This window comes from Artemia franciscana, chromosome 18, assembly GCF_032884065.1.
Source record: "Artemia franciscana chromosome 18, ASM3288406v1, whole genome shotgun sequence".
NCBI classification, from domain to species: Eukaryota; Metazoa; Arthropoda; class Branchiopoda; order Anostraca; family Artemiidae; genus Artemia; species Artemia franciscana.
The window spans coordinates 2,665,215-2,682,790 of record NC_088880.1 but is presented as its reverse complement, the minus strand read 5'-3'; the positions used below and the strand labels follow the sequence as shown (position 1 = coordinate 2,682,790).

The window sequence follows — 17,576 nt, the reverse complement described above, 5'->3', positions numbered from 1 at the left end:
TACCTTTGTTTCGATAAACAAAAAATCAACGCTCTGATTCGGTGAATTTTATTTTTTTAGTAAGGCCTGATTCAATGCAAAACGAGGCCCACTCCAAAATAATTTGATGCAAAAACAAAGCTAAATCACAATTTAGGACACAAATTAATGAGGAACTTCTGGCTTACTGCCTAGACTAGCTGAATCTTGATTCGGTACAAAACAAGCTAAGTTCAATTTCTCTATGTCTTGGTGTTCAAACAAGCAAAATCTTTCCCTAGTACAAAAAAGTCATGAGATTGAGCGGAGTCCCAACTTATGCAAAAACAAAGCAAAATCTGAGGCACACCAAGTTACGGACTTCCTTAGTTTAAAGATATGCTGAGTCCTTGTTTACCCCTGGCTCCCACTGCTGCGTCAAAACCGACACGATTTTTTCTGGCAGAACAGAGGTATGACAGAGTCGGATGGAGGTTCACAAGGAAACGCAGACTTTTGCGTCGCTGCGACAAACTCTAGAACAGCCTAAATTAGCTTTTCAATCAGCTCCATGACTTTGGTTATGATATTTTTTAATCAGAGCAATGCATGTGATTTGTCGTATGATTTGAAATTGTTCAACGCATCCGACATTGCAGCAAAACGGATGGTTTTGCGTCGTTTATTGCACGATTTGTGTCATTTGCCGCAAAATCGCAGCAGTGAAAAAAAATGCCATCTAGCAAATAATAGCCATATTTCTTTGGTTGTACATTTCAAAATAGCCTGAAAGAGGTTTTTGGTAACGTGAGTTGAATGTCCTGGAATAAGAAAGATAAACAGGTGAGCTACTGAAAGAAGTGACAGTCTACGAAATTTCTAACGCAGCCATAATTATTCTAGGTAAAAATCGTAGACAAGGTGGTTTTGACTGTCTTGTAAAGGGGTTAGGTTAGGACAAAACCTCCAGTAATTAATCCAGGCCCAAAAAGATAGGGTAAAACATAGGCTACTGAGGAAAAATATTGCCAAGCTTCTTTTCTTGGGTTTTAGTTTCGAAAAATGCAATTTCTATCTTTTTGAGTTGAATTTTAAGCCATATCTATTGTTTTTTTTTCTAAATTTAGGACTTTGTGACTCAATAAATTGGGATTGAGCAAAGTTATAAAGCTGAAAATACTTTTATTTTGCTTTATTTAAATAGAAAATCTATTTTGCAAAGTTTCACTTTTGTAACACAGAGCTTTTAGGTCAGTACCCTCTAGAGAGAGAAGGTGTAGAGGAAGACTGGTAAAATTCTCGTTAATTAACTTCTAGCTATCTCAGAAAGGGTTTAAGTTAGGAAAATGAAACTTTCAGGGATGGGTCTAAAAGCTAAATTATGTCCCAGGAAGATACTTTAAAGTATCCACCTCCACTCCTTCTCCCTCTAGAGGGCCCTGAAATTTGCCTACATGACAGGTCTATACCTATTGAAATTTTGACAAATAAAAACATTTTACCTTAATTTTCAGTTACTAGGTGCTTTTCATCTGCCTTTTGTTCTGAAAGTGCAATTGCTGTTAATTGAGTAGAATTTTGAGCCATATCAATTTTTATTTCAAAATTTAGGAATTGTATTTGCATATCTTTTAAACCTTATAAAATAAAATTAAGCAAAGTTACAAAGCTGAAAACAATTTTGTTGTACTTCAATTAAGCAGAAGATCTATTTTGCAAGGTTTCATTTTTTAACACGTGTATTTTTAAAGGTCATCAAAGGTCAGGGCCCTCTAGAGGGAGATAGAGTAGAGGTAGTTAGCCTACTTCAAAATACCTTCCCAGGACATACTTTAGTTGGTAGATTCATCCCTGAAAGTTTCATTTTCCTAACCTAAACCCTTTCCAAGATAGCAAGAAGTCAATTAACTAGAATTTTACCCATGCTTTAGTTTATAGATCTATCCCTGAAAGTTTTATTTCCCCAACTTAATCCTTTTCCAAGATAGCAAAAATAGCTTCTTGAGAATTTTATCTTATCTTACTGAATTTTATATCAAGTAATGCATTGGTTACTAAAACTAAAAGACCTGGTTTTTCACTTAAATAAGGATAGTCTGAAACAAAGTTCACTAGACTAGTTAGGCCTAATTATATAGTAGAATCCTTGATGAGTAGCTTTTTGCTATCTTTGTAATCTTTTCAAATATATTAATTGGTTTTTGGTTGTTAGGTTAGATCCCAGTATCCTCAAAAGTTATCAGACAGAAGAAGGTAACACTCTAGTCTATATACCTCTTCTGAAGGATACACTATAAAAATAAAAGAGTAGTACTAGGTCTATTTGGTTTTCCAATAAGCACTCAGGTCTCTAAATATAAAGGTTGCCACCATTATTATGGGCCCTGGCTTCCCCTAGTAGTGGCAGATTCCAAATAATGTATCTTCTATTTTTAATTGCTTGAATTGTAATATATATTTGTTCATAGGCATTTCAAATCTCCTGGGCAATAGAATTACCATATTCTAAAATAATTAGAAAAATTCAATACATTTATTATGAAAAAATAGGCAAAATATCAAAAGAAAGGAAATAGGGTAAATATGGAACAGTTCACATTTCTGACCCACAAATAAGTTAATATACTACTAAATACTATTTTTTCTGCTTTTTCCAAATTAAACAATTGCTTCTGTTTTCAAATTCAATTTTAAGCCCTTTTTGGACTCCTAAAAATGATAATTTTTGCTATAGTTTGTGGTTATAAAAAGAGTTAAAATTCAAACTTACTATTGGATTGTAAATCAATTTCATTAGAATTATATAATCCACAAGTATTGATTTTTCATAATTAAGTTTGAAAAAAAGGGAAAATCAAAAAGATTTTAATATTTTTCTATTTCCTGTGTTTCTTCTACCAGCTGTTTTTTGACATTTATTCAAAATGGCAGTTATTAAGCAGTCTAACAGAATAAGAAGAAAACATGACAGAATTGTTTTGATTTTTTTATCCAACTTAGTTGTGACTGATCAATGCTTGTATGTTTATGAATTATGTAAGTTTTACAAGATGGATTTATAATGAAAAAGTAGATACCTTAGCCCTTTAGAAAATCATCAGTTTCAGAAGTCCAAAAAGGGCTTAAAATTAAACTTGCAAAAAAGTTATTACTATATTCAGAAAGAACATAAAAAAGTATTGAGTGGCATGTTCACTATGCTTGTAGGTCAGAAATGTGGAATGCTCCATATTTACCAGAAATTTAAGGCAAATCCCACACCCCTGAACACAGATTAATAACAATTATATTTTTTAGTCTCAAAGTACTTGAAAAATGCCTCGTTGCAGAAAATTTTCACCTAGAAAGTCCCCTCTACAATCACTTTTCATTGGGGAAATGAGTCTATAAATTGAAAAACACAATAATACACAGAATCAATAATCAAAAGCATTATTTTTTTCCAAATGTCATGCTTTCCACAGTAGAGTCAGAATAACAATAGTATTTTTAAATTAGAATTTAGAAAATAGTTTGAATACCAAATTAACAAAAATGTTGAAAACCAAACTTAGAGAAACTATTTAAAACAAAATTTCATAATTAAATATGTCAGTTTAATGAAAGAAACCATTTTTAAATAAATATAACTGAAGATCCAGAATACATGAATAACATGACCAGAAGGAACTAAATAGTATCCATGTTCTGAAGTTTCTAATGTCTGTCAGTGTGAAAAGTACAAAGGGGTGCTGGGGGGAGGAGGGAGGCCAAAAAATTATACCCAAAAATCTCTTGGCAATTAGATGCACAATGTAGCAGTACGTATAGGACAGACAGAAAAACATTTAATTTTATATATATATATATATATATATATATATATATATATATATATATATATATATATATATATATATATATATATATATATATATATATATATATATATATGTATATATATATATATACACTACTAATAACTCACTGCAGCACCAAACCGCCTGAGGCCAACACAGCTACGCACGCTCCTCCTCCAACCTAATCTATTTAAAGCCCCCCTCTTTACAACCTCCCAGGAAGTTCCCATTTCCTTTAAATCTTTATTTATGACTTCCTCCCAATCCAGACAAGGACAACCTGCTTTCCGTGTAGCCCCAGACAGTTGGCCAAAAAGGACAATCTTTGGTAATCTGTCATCCTTCATTCATAGAACATGTCCTAGCCATCTCAATCTTTCTTTCATTATAGCCCCAGAAAGCGTTATTGAGCCACACTTTTTGTACAACCTACTGTTTGAAATAGGGTCAGTCAGCCGGGTACCCAGAACAATCCGTAGGCCATTTCTCTGGAAAACATCTATTAGATTTGCATCTGCTTTTTGGAGTGCCCATGCTTCAGAGCCATATTTGACTACTGTCATCACTGTAGCTTCCAATTTTCTAATCTTGGTTTGTAGAATATATATATGTATATATATATATATATATATATATATATATATATATATATATATATATATATATATATATATATATATATATATATATATATATATATATATATATATATATATATATATATATATATATATATATATATATATATGTAATAAATGGAGCTGGTCGTTCTTTTATGGTGTCTATTAACCACCATAAAAACTTTTCAATATTTGAAATCATTCTCAAGAATCCTCAGTATCTCCAATACTCCTCCTTGGTGTAGTGCTAAGACATTTGCATAGGTTTGTCAACCAAAACTTTTCTGGTGTTCTCAGCAGCATCTTGCAAAATTTATTGGCCAGGAAGTAGGTGGTCCTAAAGGACTATAGAGTGATAAGCACTCTGCAAGGCCATTTTTGAGATTTTCTTTTTTATTCATCACTAGATTTTACAAGAGTAGCTTCAGAAGCTGGAGAAACTGTTTTTTCTTACTCTATCCCTCCATGCTATTTTCATTGAAGCAAAAACGCAACATCAATGGTTACAGTTATGTCTGTAGTGTTTGGTGGAAGGCATGCAAAATAAATTTTGTTTTCTTTGCAGATATTCAACATTTAGGCAGAAAAGTGGGAACTCTATTTTTTATGTGGGGGAGGGATAGCAACATATATCACTCTTCAAACACCTGGCTTTTAAAACCACTCCAACTTAGATACAGAATTCTGAGCTCCTTTAGGACCTCCTCTGCTAAGAAGTTGATGGTGGGTAAGGCGTTTTGATGGTGTTTTTGGAGTGACACAGCCCTTTTTGGCAGTCAAATCAGGAAGATTAAAAATTTTATGAGGACTTTGTTCCAACAGGTGAAGCTTTTCAATATTTGTGCCAAAAGTTGGTGGCAGGAGGGGCTGGATATCAGTGGAGGGATGCATGCTTTGGTTCACCAACTATACAAATTGAAAAACTTACATAAATCTGTTTCACAATATGTGCAATATATGCCAGTTGTGCTGCTGAGAAGTTAGCAATGGGAAGGGCAAAGGGGATATTAATTTGGGATGAGGAGGTGCAGGGTGGGTATTTGTACCCTCGAGTTTTTACCTCTGGTTTACTTTGGTAAAAGTTGGTGGCCACTTGTTGGGGGAGGATGGAAGAGATGTTTGTGGGGCCAAGAGCTTAATTTGATCTTCCAGTCATACAAGTTTAAAGTTCTTGCCAGATTTAAAGAGCTAATAGCTCACTTTTGCCCCCCCCCCCCTCAATTTTTTGTTGAAACAAGTCATGTCTTAGCTTATTTTTGAGTAGAGTCCTGGTGTATTTATTTGCTTGCTGTTGACTAACTTTTTGATTATATATGTGAAAGTTAGTCAAGAGCATAAAGGTGTATTTCAAAGAGGGTAAAGCCGTAGACAAAACCGACACAAATAAATGTAATAAATAAGTAGTTACAAATGAATGAAAGAAAACTCCTATTTTTTGGGCTTTTAAACCCTTTAAAATAAAGGGGCCACTATATGTCTAGGAGATATTTTAAGGGTCCCTTGTAGCAGCTCATTATTTCCACCATCAAACAAAGCTCTCCTTAGATTTGCAATGTCATTACGCCTAAAAAGAAAAGGTCCCAATCCATCCTCCAGAATGCTGCATTGTGGCAAATTCGTGATCTATTAGGGAAATTATTATCCCTCCAATTTGTTAGAAGTGGTAGACAGTTAGATTGCACCTGAATCCAAACTCTAATATGTTTCATTGATAAATTTAGCTTGGAATAACATTCTGCACCAAAACTCTTTTTAACTGTTCCATAGAAAAATAAAACTAATCATAGCACTTGTACCAGCACCCCAATTTTGTGTCTTCAAGCCTTAAATTTCTAAGAAAAAACATCCTCACTTTCTTTGGGGCCTTGGCCATTATTCTACATATTGGAGAAACCACTTTCATCTATAGAACACTGAAACACCACCTGAGAATCAATCTAATGGTATATATTTTTTTTCTTGTAATCTTTGGTTTCCACAAATATTTGCAAATTATTACTTAAGAACAAAAAAAAATCAAATACAGCATTTAAAAGATAAAAATATAATACTTGTGTTTTGTCACAGTAACACTTTGTGTTAGTTCACTTAGTAAATTGACTCATCCTGGAATGGAAATAATTGCACATAGGAAACATAAATAAGAACAATAAAAAAGTTACTATGTGTATTAAATACTATAGTCTATAATACTATAATACCAATATATAATATATTTACTATCTTTATAATATATAATGTAATAATTTATAATATATATATATATATACATATATATATATATATATATATATATAAAAGTTACTATGTGTATTAAATACTATAGTCTATAATACCAATATATAATATATTTACTATCTTTATAATATATAATGTAATAATTTATAATATATATATATATATATATATATATATATATATATATATATATATATATATATATATATATATATATATTTATATATATATATATATATATATATATATATATATATATATATATATATATATATATATATATATATATATATATATATATATATATATATATATATATATAATGATGATAGAAGGTAATAAGCTTACCTAAGCTATGGATGTCAGGTGACATCCATGATGATGACAGGCACAGGTCCTGTCGAAATTATTGTTAGAAGAAAAATCAGTCACCTGACATCCATAGCTTAGGTAAGCTTATTACCTTCTATCATCATTATGTATGAAAGTCAGGTTGGCCTCAGAGAATATATATATATATATATATATATATATATATATATATATATATATATATATATATATATATATATATATATATATATATATATATATATATATATATATTAGGGTGGAGCTTATTTTAAAAATTTTGGAAATATTATTTTCTTACCCCCCTAAGTTGTTCCATATCACATGAAAACATTGTAGAAAAAGTTTGAGCCATTTATAATAATGTTTAGGGGTAGCTCAAGTACCTCAAAGATTAAGAAAAAAGAAAAAAAAGAAGGATTTCGATTAAAAATTTTAAAAATTAAAAATTTTGGAAATATTATTTTCTTACCCCCCTAAGTTGTTCCATATCACATGAAAACATTGTAGAAAAAGTTTGAGCCATTTATAATAATGTTTAGGGGTAGCTCAAGTACCTCAAAGATTAAGAAAAAAGAAAAAAAAGAAGGATTTCGATCAACTTGTATTTTGCTTTAAAAAAATATAAACAAAATTGTTTAGTTCCTATTTATGGTTGACCTGACAGAGTCTGCTTCCTGCTGTCGGGATAAACTCTGCGGTGTTCATTGACAACTTGCAGCAGAAATTGCAGCTGCGACTCATCTTGGGTTTTAAAACCACTCTACTCTTGAATGAGTGCCACTCCTCGCTCAGCGTGGTCATTGACGACTTTGAGTGACCTCACAGTTTCTGACGCTAGCTTGTAGTCGTGTCTATCTTCCCACAAGTCTGGATCAACTGTGAGAAATCCATCCGGAAGATCCATCATTTGAAAAAGTTTTGCTGACTTTGCTGTAACAAAATGTTCCAGGTTTTTATTCTTGGCTGAATCAAGATCAATGGTGATACGCTTGGTATGTTCCTGTTCCTGGTCGTCTTCACTCTGCATGGCACTCACCATCAGTCTCTTCGTCGACGAACTGACGCGACTGTCGAAGAAAGCCAAGCCAACGAGTTCGGGTGACAAATACCACAAGTTACCGGAAAACTTGTTTGATGTGGCCTTTGAGATTGCCAAATGGATGGACGAGTACTCGAGCAGCGACTTCAGCAGTAGTAGGTCACTGTACGGAGCACCTGAGGCTAAAGGTGCAGAGATCCAGGCTTTCAGGTACACACGTACTGCAAACACACACACGTCATGCAAACCTCTTTCTTCTGTGAGAGTCAGTCTAAACTGAGCCTTGAACATCCAGATCTTTAAACTGTATATCACTTTGCTCATCCATCTGGCATGGTGCATCGCTCCGGGTGACATGAATCGTACTCCTCTCGCAGGAGTAGCACTAAGAAAGATGAGCACAAGTTCCAGGAATTCCTTGTAATCATCCCTCGGCTGGCTCTGTTCAAGGTGCTTGTTAGCAAAATCGATGGTACTTTGTTTGATGTCATCCACTAGACGCGCCACATCATCAGCTGCAATTCCTGTTTCATATTTATCTGTATCTATGAATCTCCAATAGTCCTGGAAGCGTTTGAAGAGTGGAACCTCAGGAGAAGATGTCGATCCCATGCACACTCGAAACGCAGCACCAATGACGAGCTCCATAATATGATGTCTACAAGCCAGTGACAAGAGTTCCTTACCTAGCTTCTGCTCCAACAGAACACAAGCACCAGAGATCCTGCCAGTGTTTGAGCTTGTAGTATCGAAACACATGGCTCGGATATTGCCGGGTATGCCCCAGTCTTCAATAGCTCCGAAGACAGCAGAAGCCTGAGCCTCGCCTGTTCCGGATGGAAGCTTGGCTACTGTGAGTAGCTGTAAAACTTCTTTTCCGGAAACCAAAACAGGCAGACGATCAACCTTCTCTTTTCCAATGAGGTCGGGGATCAGTTTGCCGTCCCAGTGGACAACGAGGGGAACATCACTCTGAAACTTGGCTCTGATGCTTGCAGAACTGTGAATTCGATGTTTTGCTCTGAGTCGGCGAACTGGATCTCTATTTAGAGCTAGTTGGTCAATAGTCATTCCTAAGCTTTTGGCAGTTTCTGCTATGACAAAAACAGCCTTGCGGTCTGATACTTTAGTACGATCAAGAGCTGCTGCTAGTTCAGGTGTAACTACAGCTTTTCGGCCCCTCTTTCTTTTTTGAGTTCTGCTTCCTCCAACAGCCCCCTCACTGTCAACGTCTTCTGCTGCGCTGATCTCTGAACCAGATGTGGTAAGTTCGGCTGTGGAAGCCTCTATCTGTTGTATGTTCTCTGTTTGCTGTCGTCTTTTAAGTGTTTGCTGCTCTCTCTCAGACACCCTTTTCTCCTTGCAAGCTAGTGTTTCATCTACGCCAACCATTGACCCCCGTCTCCCTTTTTCTCGCTGGGCTAACAAGAAATCTTTGTCTTCTTGTATTGACATCGTGTTCAGGGCATCGGCGTGAGCGATGTCAAAAAGATCCTCGAGCCTAGATACGAAGGCCGCCTCTCTCGCCTGTTGAGTTGATGACTTTCGTGCTTTGTTCTTCTTGAGAAGACGCCATTCTTCAAATGCCTGCTCAAGCTTGGTTTGACAGTTTTGATGATCTCTCATTGGAATTCGAGCTTTCCGCCAAAACTTTGCTAGTTCGGTTACAGCAGCAGCCGACGAGTGCCTTATGGTCTCATTCAGTTCAAGGTGGAGATGAAGGAAGAACCCAAGAGCCATTCGCAATGAAGGCAGCTTGCTACCTCTTAATTCAGACACAGAGCTACCAATGAGATATAACTCCGTTCGAGATCTAGTTGCATTTGCTAACATTTTCAGTCTCAATTGGGTCTGAAATAAAAAGAAAACAGAATTTATAATCATGAGCTTAGGTAGGGTGAATTTTTTTTAGAAAAAAGAGCAAAAATTGTTCAACTCATTGCTTCTCCAACAAAAGAATAGGCTCAGTTACATTCAAATTCGTCAATCAACGCTCAGTAGTCATTAACGTTATAGAAATCTACTGTCTTGAGACAAGTTAATACACAATTAGCTTATTATTGTAAAAAAAACAACACTGATAACAAAACAGAACTGATACAATATCGCCTCGAGCAAAAAACTACACCAGACTGAGTCTTGGTGTCCGAGACTCTAGTAAGCGTAACCGGTCAAAAGCAAACAAGTCTGAACACGTTCATCTCTGAAGGATGGAAATTTTGCATTGCCGGCTAAATTATGTCTGGTTCTGCTGCAAGTTGTCAATGAACACCGCAGAGCTTATCCCGATAGCAGGAAACAGACTCTATCCGGTCAACCATAAATAGGAACTAAACAATTTTGTTTATGTGTTTTTAAGCAAAATACAAGTTGCTCGAAATCCTTCTTTTTTACTTTTTCCTTCTTTTTTACTTTTTTTCTTAATCTTTGAGGTACTTGAGCTACCCCTAAACATTATTATAAATGGCTCAAACTTTTTCTACAATGTTTTCAGGTGATATGGAACAACTTAGGGGGGTAAGAAAATAATATTTCCAAAATTTTTAAAATAAGCTCCACCCTAATATATATATATATATACTAGCTGTTGGGGTGGCGCTTCGCGCCACCCCAACACCTAGTTGGTGGGGGCGCTTCGCGCCCCCCCCAAGCCCCCCCGCGCGCGTAAGTCGTTACGCGCCATAATAGTTACGCGCCATTGTAGTTGTGTCCCTATGTCCCACCTGTGAATATAGATATATATATATATATATATGGTTTTAACTACGTAAAACTTGCGAATATACAACATTCTTTGCTGTCCCATTGTCTTTGCATATAAATAGATTGTCAGGTTATCCCCCTGTTTCCCCCGGTGTCCCCGTTGTAGTTGTGTCCCTGTGTCCCGGTCGTCATTTATATTCCCTGTGTCCCGCGTCCCGGTCATCATTTGTATCCCGGTGTCCCGGTCTGTATATACATTCGTTTTTTAGTTTTGTTTTTCTCCTTTATTTTTTTCCTTTTTTTTTCTTTTTTAGCTTATTTAGATTTTTAGATTTTTTAGTTTTTTTTATTAGTTTTTAGTTTTTATTTCTTTTTAGTTTTTTTGTCCCGGTCGTCATTTATATCCCCCTGTTTCCCCCGGTGTCCCCGTTGTAGTTGTGTCCCTGTGTCCCGGTCGTTATTTATATTCCCTGTGTCCCGGTCGTCATTTGTATCCCGGTGTACCGGTCTGTATATACATTCGTTTTTTAGTTTTGTTTTTCTCCTTTATTTTTTTCCTTTTTTTTTCTTTTTTAGTTTATTTAGATTTTTAGATTTTTTAGTTTTTTTATTAGTTTTTAGTTTTTTTTTCTTTTTAGTTTTTTTGTAGTTTTTACCTTCTTTTTAGTTTTGTTAATTTTTTTTTTTACTTGTGTCCTGGTCGTCATTTATACTCCCTGTGTCCCGGTGCTTTGTTGATTGCTAATCGAACATTCCTTTTGTCCTGGTCGCTTTCTCTTTGAGTGTCGTCATTTATTTTTTTCTTTTTTAGTTCTTTTAGTTTTTACCTTTTTTAGTTTTTTTTTAGTTTTTAGTTTTTTTAGTTTTTTACCTTTTTTTAGTTTTTTTAGTTTTTTAGCTTTTTTATTTTTTTTATTAGTTTTTAGTTTTTTTGTAGTTTTTGCCTTTTTTTTTAGTTTTTTGTCCTGGTCGCTTTCTCTTTGAGTGTCGTCATTTATTAGTTTTTTCCTTTTTTTTTTTAGTTTTTTATTGGTTTTTACCTTTATTTTAGCTTATTTTTCAGTTTTTTCCTTTTTTTTAGTTTTTTTTATTTTTTATTTTTTTTAGTTTTTTACCTTTTTTTAGTTTTTTTAGTTTTTTTAGTTTTTTAGCTTTTTTACTTTTTTTATTAGTTTTTAGTTTTTTTTTGTAGTTTTTGCCTTTTTTTAGTTTTTTCAGTTTTTTTTTAGTTTTTTATTGGTTTTTACCTTTATAGTTTTTTTAGTTTTTTAGCTTTTTTATTTTTTTTATTAGTTTTTAGTTTTTTTTTGTAGTTTTTGCCTTTTTTTAGTTTTTTCAGTTTTGACGTCACCTAATCCAGTTTTTTCAGGTGACGTCACCTGACACATCCATCCACACATCCATCCACACATCCACAGACAGACAACTTATTTTTATATATATAGATAGATATATATATATATATATATATATATATATATATATATATATATATATATATATATATATATATATATATATATATATATATATATATATATATATATATAGAGGCGCCATTTAGGGGGGGGGGTCAGGGGGGGGCAACTGCCCACCCCAGATTTTCCAGGGAGACCCAGGCCTCCACCACAAAGGGCCCTTTGCCGGCCATAATTATCCATTATGTCCAATATAATCCATTCTGTTCAATTGATTTGAAATTGCATGAAATTGATTTGAAATAGACATTGTCAACCAGCTTCAGGTGTTACCAGTGGCTTACTCAGAAGTAATTAAAGTACTTTGTATTGCTGCCACACCTCCTGTGACAACAGCGAGCAATGAGCGTTTGTTTTCTAGCCTAGAAATAGTGAAAAACTACCTGCAGTCTATAACAGGAGACAATCGTCTCAGTCACCTCTTTTTGATGTTTGCAGAGAAGGATTTAGTAAGAATATGGAATATGACCAGCTTGTTGATGATTTTGCAAAGATGAAACCTCGACGGTTCCCCTTGTTACCTTGAGTTTTGTAATATTTTTTTCTCTTGTAATTTTTTTCCTTTTTGTAAATACATTTGATCTGAAAGATTTCTGCTCAGGGAAAACTGAGATTTCGGTTACAACCCTCAGCATGTCAATGAAGATTACTTTCACCAACGTATTGTTTACTTAAATAAGAAAGTTTCGTGCTGAGGAAGACCAGCCTGTAGTCTGGTTGAATTTTCCACTTTCAGTTTAATCACTTAACCTCATTGATTGTGATCTTTGATGTATAATTTATCTTAGAGGTCAGTGTGACCGAGCTCCACATTTAGTTACGGCACATTTCCATGCAACACACGGGTGCTGAAAAGGCGTTTTTACTTAGAATATTCGATCGATGTGCTGCCAAAACCCAAGAAAAATATCGTTTCTTGCACAACACGAATTGAGTCGGGGGGGGGGGGGGGGGCCAAGATAGAGTTCATGCCCACCCCAAGATTTGGCTCAAATGGCGCCTCTCTCTCTTTCTCTCTCTCTCTCTCTCTCTCTCTATATATATATATATATATATATATATATATATATATATATATATATATATATATATATATATACATATATATATATACATATATATATATACATATATATATATATATACATATATATCAAACAGTTGGTAATGAACTGTAGTAAAGAGCAACCCGGCTCAATAGTAAACGAAACTCTAGAAAACAGAATTTTGATACTAAAAGATACATCAAAAGAATCAAATTTTCATGCTGATTTTAAATATATAAGTTTACGCCCTGCTATTTGCGCTAAAGTTTTTTACTGTTTAATAAAGTAGAATTCAGAGAAATAGTCAAACTTTAGCATATAGAGCAGAGTGTTGACAAGGGAACAGCCCCTTTCATACACGGAGTAATTTCTGTTCGTTTTAAGTTTTAATGTCGCTCCTTACTTTCAGTTTAAAAAAACTAGTTTTTTTATTTAATATATATATATAATGTAATATATAATATACATACAATGCAATATATAATAATATAATGTGTAGTACTAATATAAAATACTATAATGCTATAATCTGTATTAAAACATACATCAACATGAGCTCTTAAGTATGTTCAACACAGTAGATTTAAAAATAATAATCATAAATTTCCTATTGATGATTAATTTTTACCGCCATCACTCAAGCTTCAAAAAACCAATATGGCTATTAAAATATTTTAGGCTGCTTTGGTCTTGTGTTATCTTCTGCACCATATGACTAAAGGGATTCCATTAAGGAATGCACTGTGCAACAAATGGTATGCTGCCAGTTGGCTTCTGCCCTTTTTATTTTATTTTTTTGAATTAAGTTATGTGGTTGCATGTCCACAGGGCACATCTAAAGCTTATGCAAAATGGAATAGGGGGATACACCTGTGTCATTGCCTATTTCACAGCTAAGCTCAGTATTTATAACAAATATACTTTGATTTATATTTGCCTCACCTCTCCTGCTTTTTCCACCAATGGTCAGATTTAGCTGTTGACTCTGCCCTCAAAGACTAGACAAGCGAAAATTTTCGGAGGATATATGGCGCCATCTTCTGGATAAGTTGCACATTAAAAAAAGGGCCATTTTTTTCTGATAGCCGATACATGGACTATAAAACTCAGCATGTTTGTTTTGGCTCAAGGACAGGCAGAAACCATTGTTGTTGGCTCCAGACAAGAATTGCAGTGTTCGGACTCGCCTATAAGTTCCTATAAATTCCTATATTCTAATGAACTCCTATAAAATGCCAATATTTTGGCTAAAATCCTATTATTCCTATATTTTCCGCTGAAGAGCACTAAGAACATTGTTCATGATTTACAATTTTCACTTCTCTTTAAGTAAGCCAAGATGTGCTTGTCTTTTTGCTTTTGACTCTGTTGTAGACCGTGCAGTCTTTTGGTGTAGATCGATAATTAATTACAACTGTTGAGCTGTTTGAACTTAACTAATGTTTTGTACTGGGCTTAGTAAGCTGCTTCTGCCTGGGCTATGCTGTTGTGTTGACTTAGTAGCCTGTGTTTTGTTTTTTGTCATTTTAGGCCTGTCCGAAATGAGCAAAGATCAGTATACAGGCTAACAGTATCTGCTTAGTAAGACTGGAGTTCTTGCGACTTATGCGTTTCCTGCCTGAACGCTATTTTAAAGGCTGATTTGAAGACGGCCCAGTTTTGGACATATCCGTATTTTTTCTTTTTATGGTCTTTTAATCTTGGGATGCTATTTTGTAGGTGATGCTTGGTAATTAAGTTTGGGGCCTACCAAGTTTAATAGTTCATGGCTTGCTAAGACGGATTGCAGCAGTAGAAAGATTGGCGAATGGTGTAAGACTGGGAACGACCAGTACTCGTTCTTTTGCAAACTCTGCTTGAAAAATTTTGGTTGCACAGCTGGTGTTGCTCAGGGGTAAACCAACATGTGCGATCTGCAGAACACAAAGCCGTAGTTACTGCTTAACTGCATCCACTATAGCTTCATCTGAATGGGAAATCTCGAGTTGATGAAACAACCAAGGATAAACCGTTAGTTGGTACAAACATGTTTTGTGAGCATGATGCCGCTTATAAAGCTGAGTTAATATGGGCACTTCAGACGGTACAGAATTCCATGTCTGCTAACTCTTCAGACCATACTGTCGCAACCTTCCATGCAATGTTCCCCGGTAAGATCTCAACAAAATGCCCCTATGTGTGAAGAAACTCATGTATCTGATCACCCATGCGCTGCATCCTTACTGTAAGCAAATGCTTGTGAAGGACATTCAGTCATATCATGTACTAGAATATGACGGGACAACCAACAACGCTGGTATGAAAGAGTTACAGATACGTGTTCGATATTGGTCCTCATATATAAACGCAATCCAGACCAGACTTTTATGCACAAGTTAATGGGCCACGCGACAAGTGATGATCTGTGTAGGAAGCTTATGTCAGTCATTGAGCAGAATCAGCTGCCACTTGAAAAACTGATCACGCTTGGAAGTGATGGAAGCGCTTGGAAGTGATGGACCAAACGTCAACAAAAGCGTTTGGAACAATTTCAGTGACAAAAAAAAAGATAGTGACAGGAAAGGGAATGTTGAATATTGGTACTTGAAACATACGTATAATCCAAACGCTTTCTTGAAAGGTCTTCCGGTGTTCGGAGAAGAAAGTTCCGACTTTGTTATTCTTGTGCATTCTTTTTTTGACGGCTGGCCTTCACGTTGTGAAGACTATTGAAAGTGCCAAAAGAAAGTAAGAGTGCCAGAGAATGCTTTCATGTAGCATGTCCTAAGCCGCTGGCTGACGATCGGACGTGCCCTTGCTAGAATCATGCAGCAGTTGCCAGCAATCTTAGAGTACTTCCTGAACTTCATGCTGAGAGAGAAAAAACTGGAGAAACTTCTGTCCACTCCCAAATTTCTGAAGATTGTGGCTTATATCAGAAGTGAGACGATGAAGGCCCAACTCGAGTTTGTTCTAGCCTCAGCAGAACTGTTCATAAGTTTCACCCAACTGTTCCAGAAAGAAGAGCCTCTCATTCATGTTCTGAACTCAGAGATCAAAAGACTAGTTGTGACGCTTTGTGGACGGGTCTTTACTCCAGATTTCGTGACCAAGATTGAAAATTTTTCACCTGAAATGTTGAACCTTGCTGAAAAATTTGCAGAAAAGCCCATAGTTTCAGAAAATGTGGAACGATCTTTCCGTGAGAAAGCAACACTGAAAGACAAGGCCATTTTCTATATCAATGTGCGAAAACATTTTATTGTGGGCATTCGCCATATTTTGAACAAATGTCCTCTGGAAAAGATGGTTTTCTAGAGGCTTTACGCTTTTTGAGTCCGATCAACATGAAGGATTCAAGAAGCATTGCAGACATAGCGGCTGTGGCACGCGAGATTGCGATTGGAGCAAGCTCAGACGTCGCCCAGGTTGAGTGGCTGCTTTTGCGAACAGAAAATGGACCCCGTGAGGACGTTACTCGGATCGATCATTTTTGGAGCCATTACTTTGGACTGGTGAATGAGCGCAGGGACAGCAAGTGCCCGGAACTTACCAAGCTTATCAAAGCAATGCTGACGTTATCGCCTGGCAGCGCAGATGTCGAGCATGGGTTCTCGTGTTCTGGTAGGATTCTCGGTGAAGACCAGGCATTAATGTCTGAACGTGTATATGACACGTTGAGACTTTATGGAGGAAAACCAGAACGGTTTGTTATTACAAAAGGACTGTTGAATCTTGCACGTTCTGCACGGTTTCGTTATCAACAATATCTGCATGAAAATAAAAAAGAAGAGCTATCCGAGAAGAAGAAAGGAGCTTTTGAAGAGGACAACAAGTGGAAGTTGAAGGAGGTCCACGACAAAAAGAAAGAAATAGAAGACCTGGAAAGGGAAAAGAAAGAACTTAGAGCATCAGAGCAAAGAGAAAAGAGAACAGTAGCAGATACTCTACTTCAAGAAGTGACCGATAGAATGAAGAAGGTTGCCGGTTCCGAGAGTTCCATAGACATTGCCCTAGCTGTTTCTTTGCTCGAAGGTGCTGTGAAGTCCAGAACAAGTGAAAGAGAGCAGATGGTGGAATCTGCGAGAATTGAGCAGTCTCCTGCAAAGAGAAAAACTGACCTCATCGAAATTGATGCCCTAGAAGCAGCAAGAGTGATTCCAGGTATTTTACCTGTATCAGTCAATTGTTGGCACAGTATGTGTATCTGATTAAAAAAAAAGCAGAAACTCGGGAAATGACGAATTTACGTGACCGTGACCACGCCATTTACCGCCGATCTGATTCCGAATCCTATATTTGGCCTATATTTGGGCTCTGGA

The 17,576-nt window shown here is 35.6% G+C and overlaps 1 protein-coding gene across 2 annotated transcripts in view; it reads left to right on the top strand.

Annotated features, from left to right (window-relative positions):
* Positions 1-701: 701 nt before the first annotated feature.
* The window catches only part of LOC136038500 (RNA polymerase II-associated protein 1-like), a 138,704-nt gene continuing 121,829 nt past the window's right edge, over positions 702-17,576 (top strand). The window contains exon 1 of one of the 2 annotated variants that reach the window (XM_065721583.1): positions 702-801. The gene's annotated coding sequence lies outside the window, so the exon portion shown is untranslated. Of the gene's footprint in view, positions 862-17,576 lie in introns of both variants that reach the window. The other variant, XM_065721584.1, reaches the window with a different exon arrangement.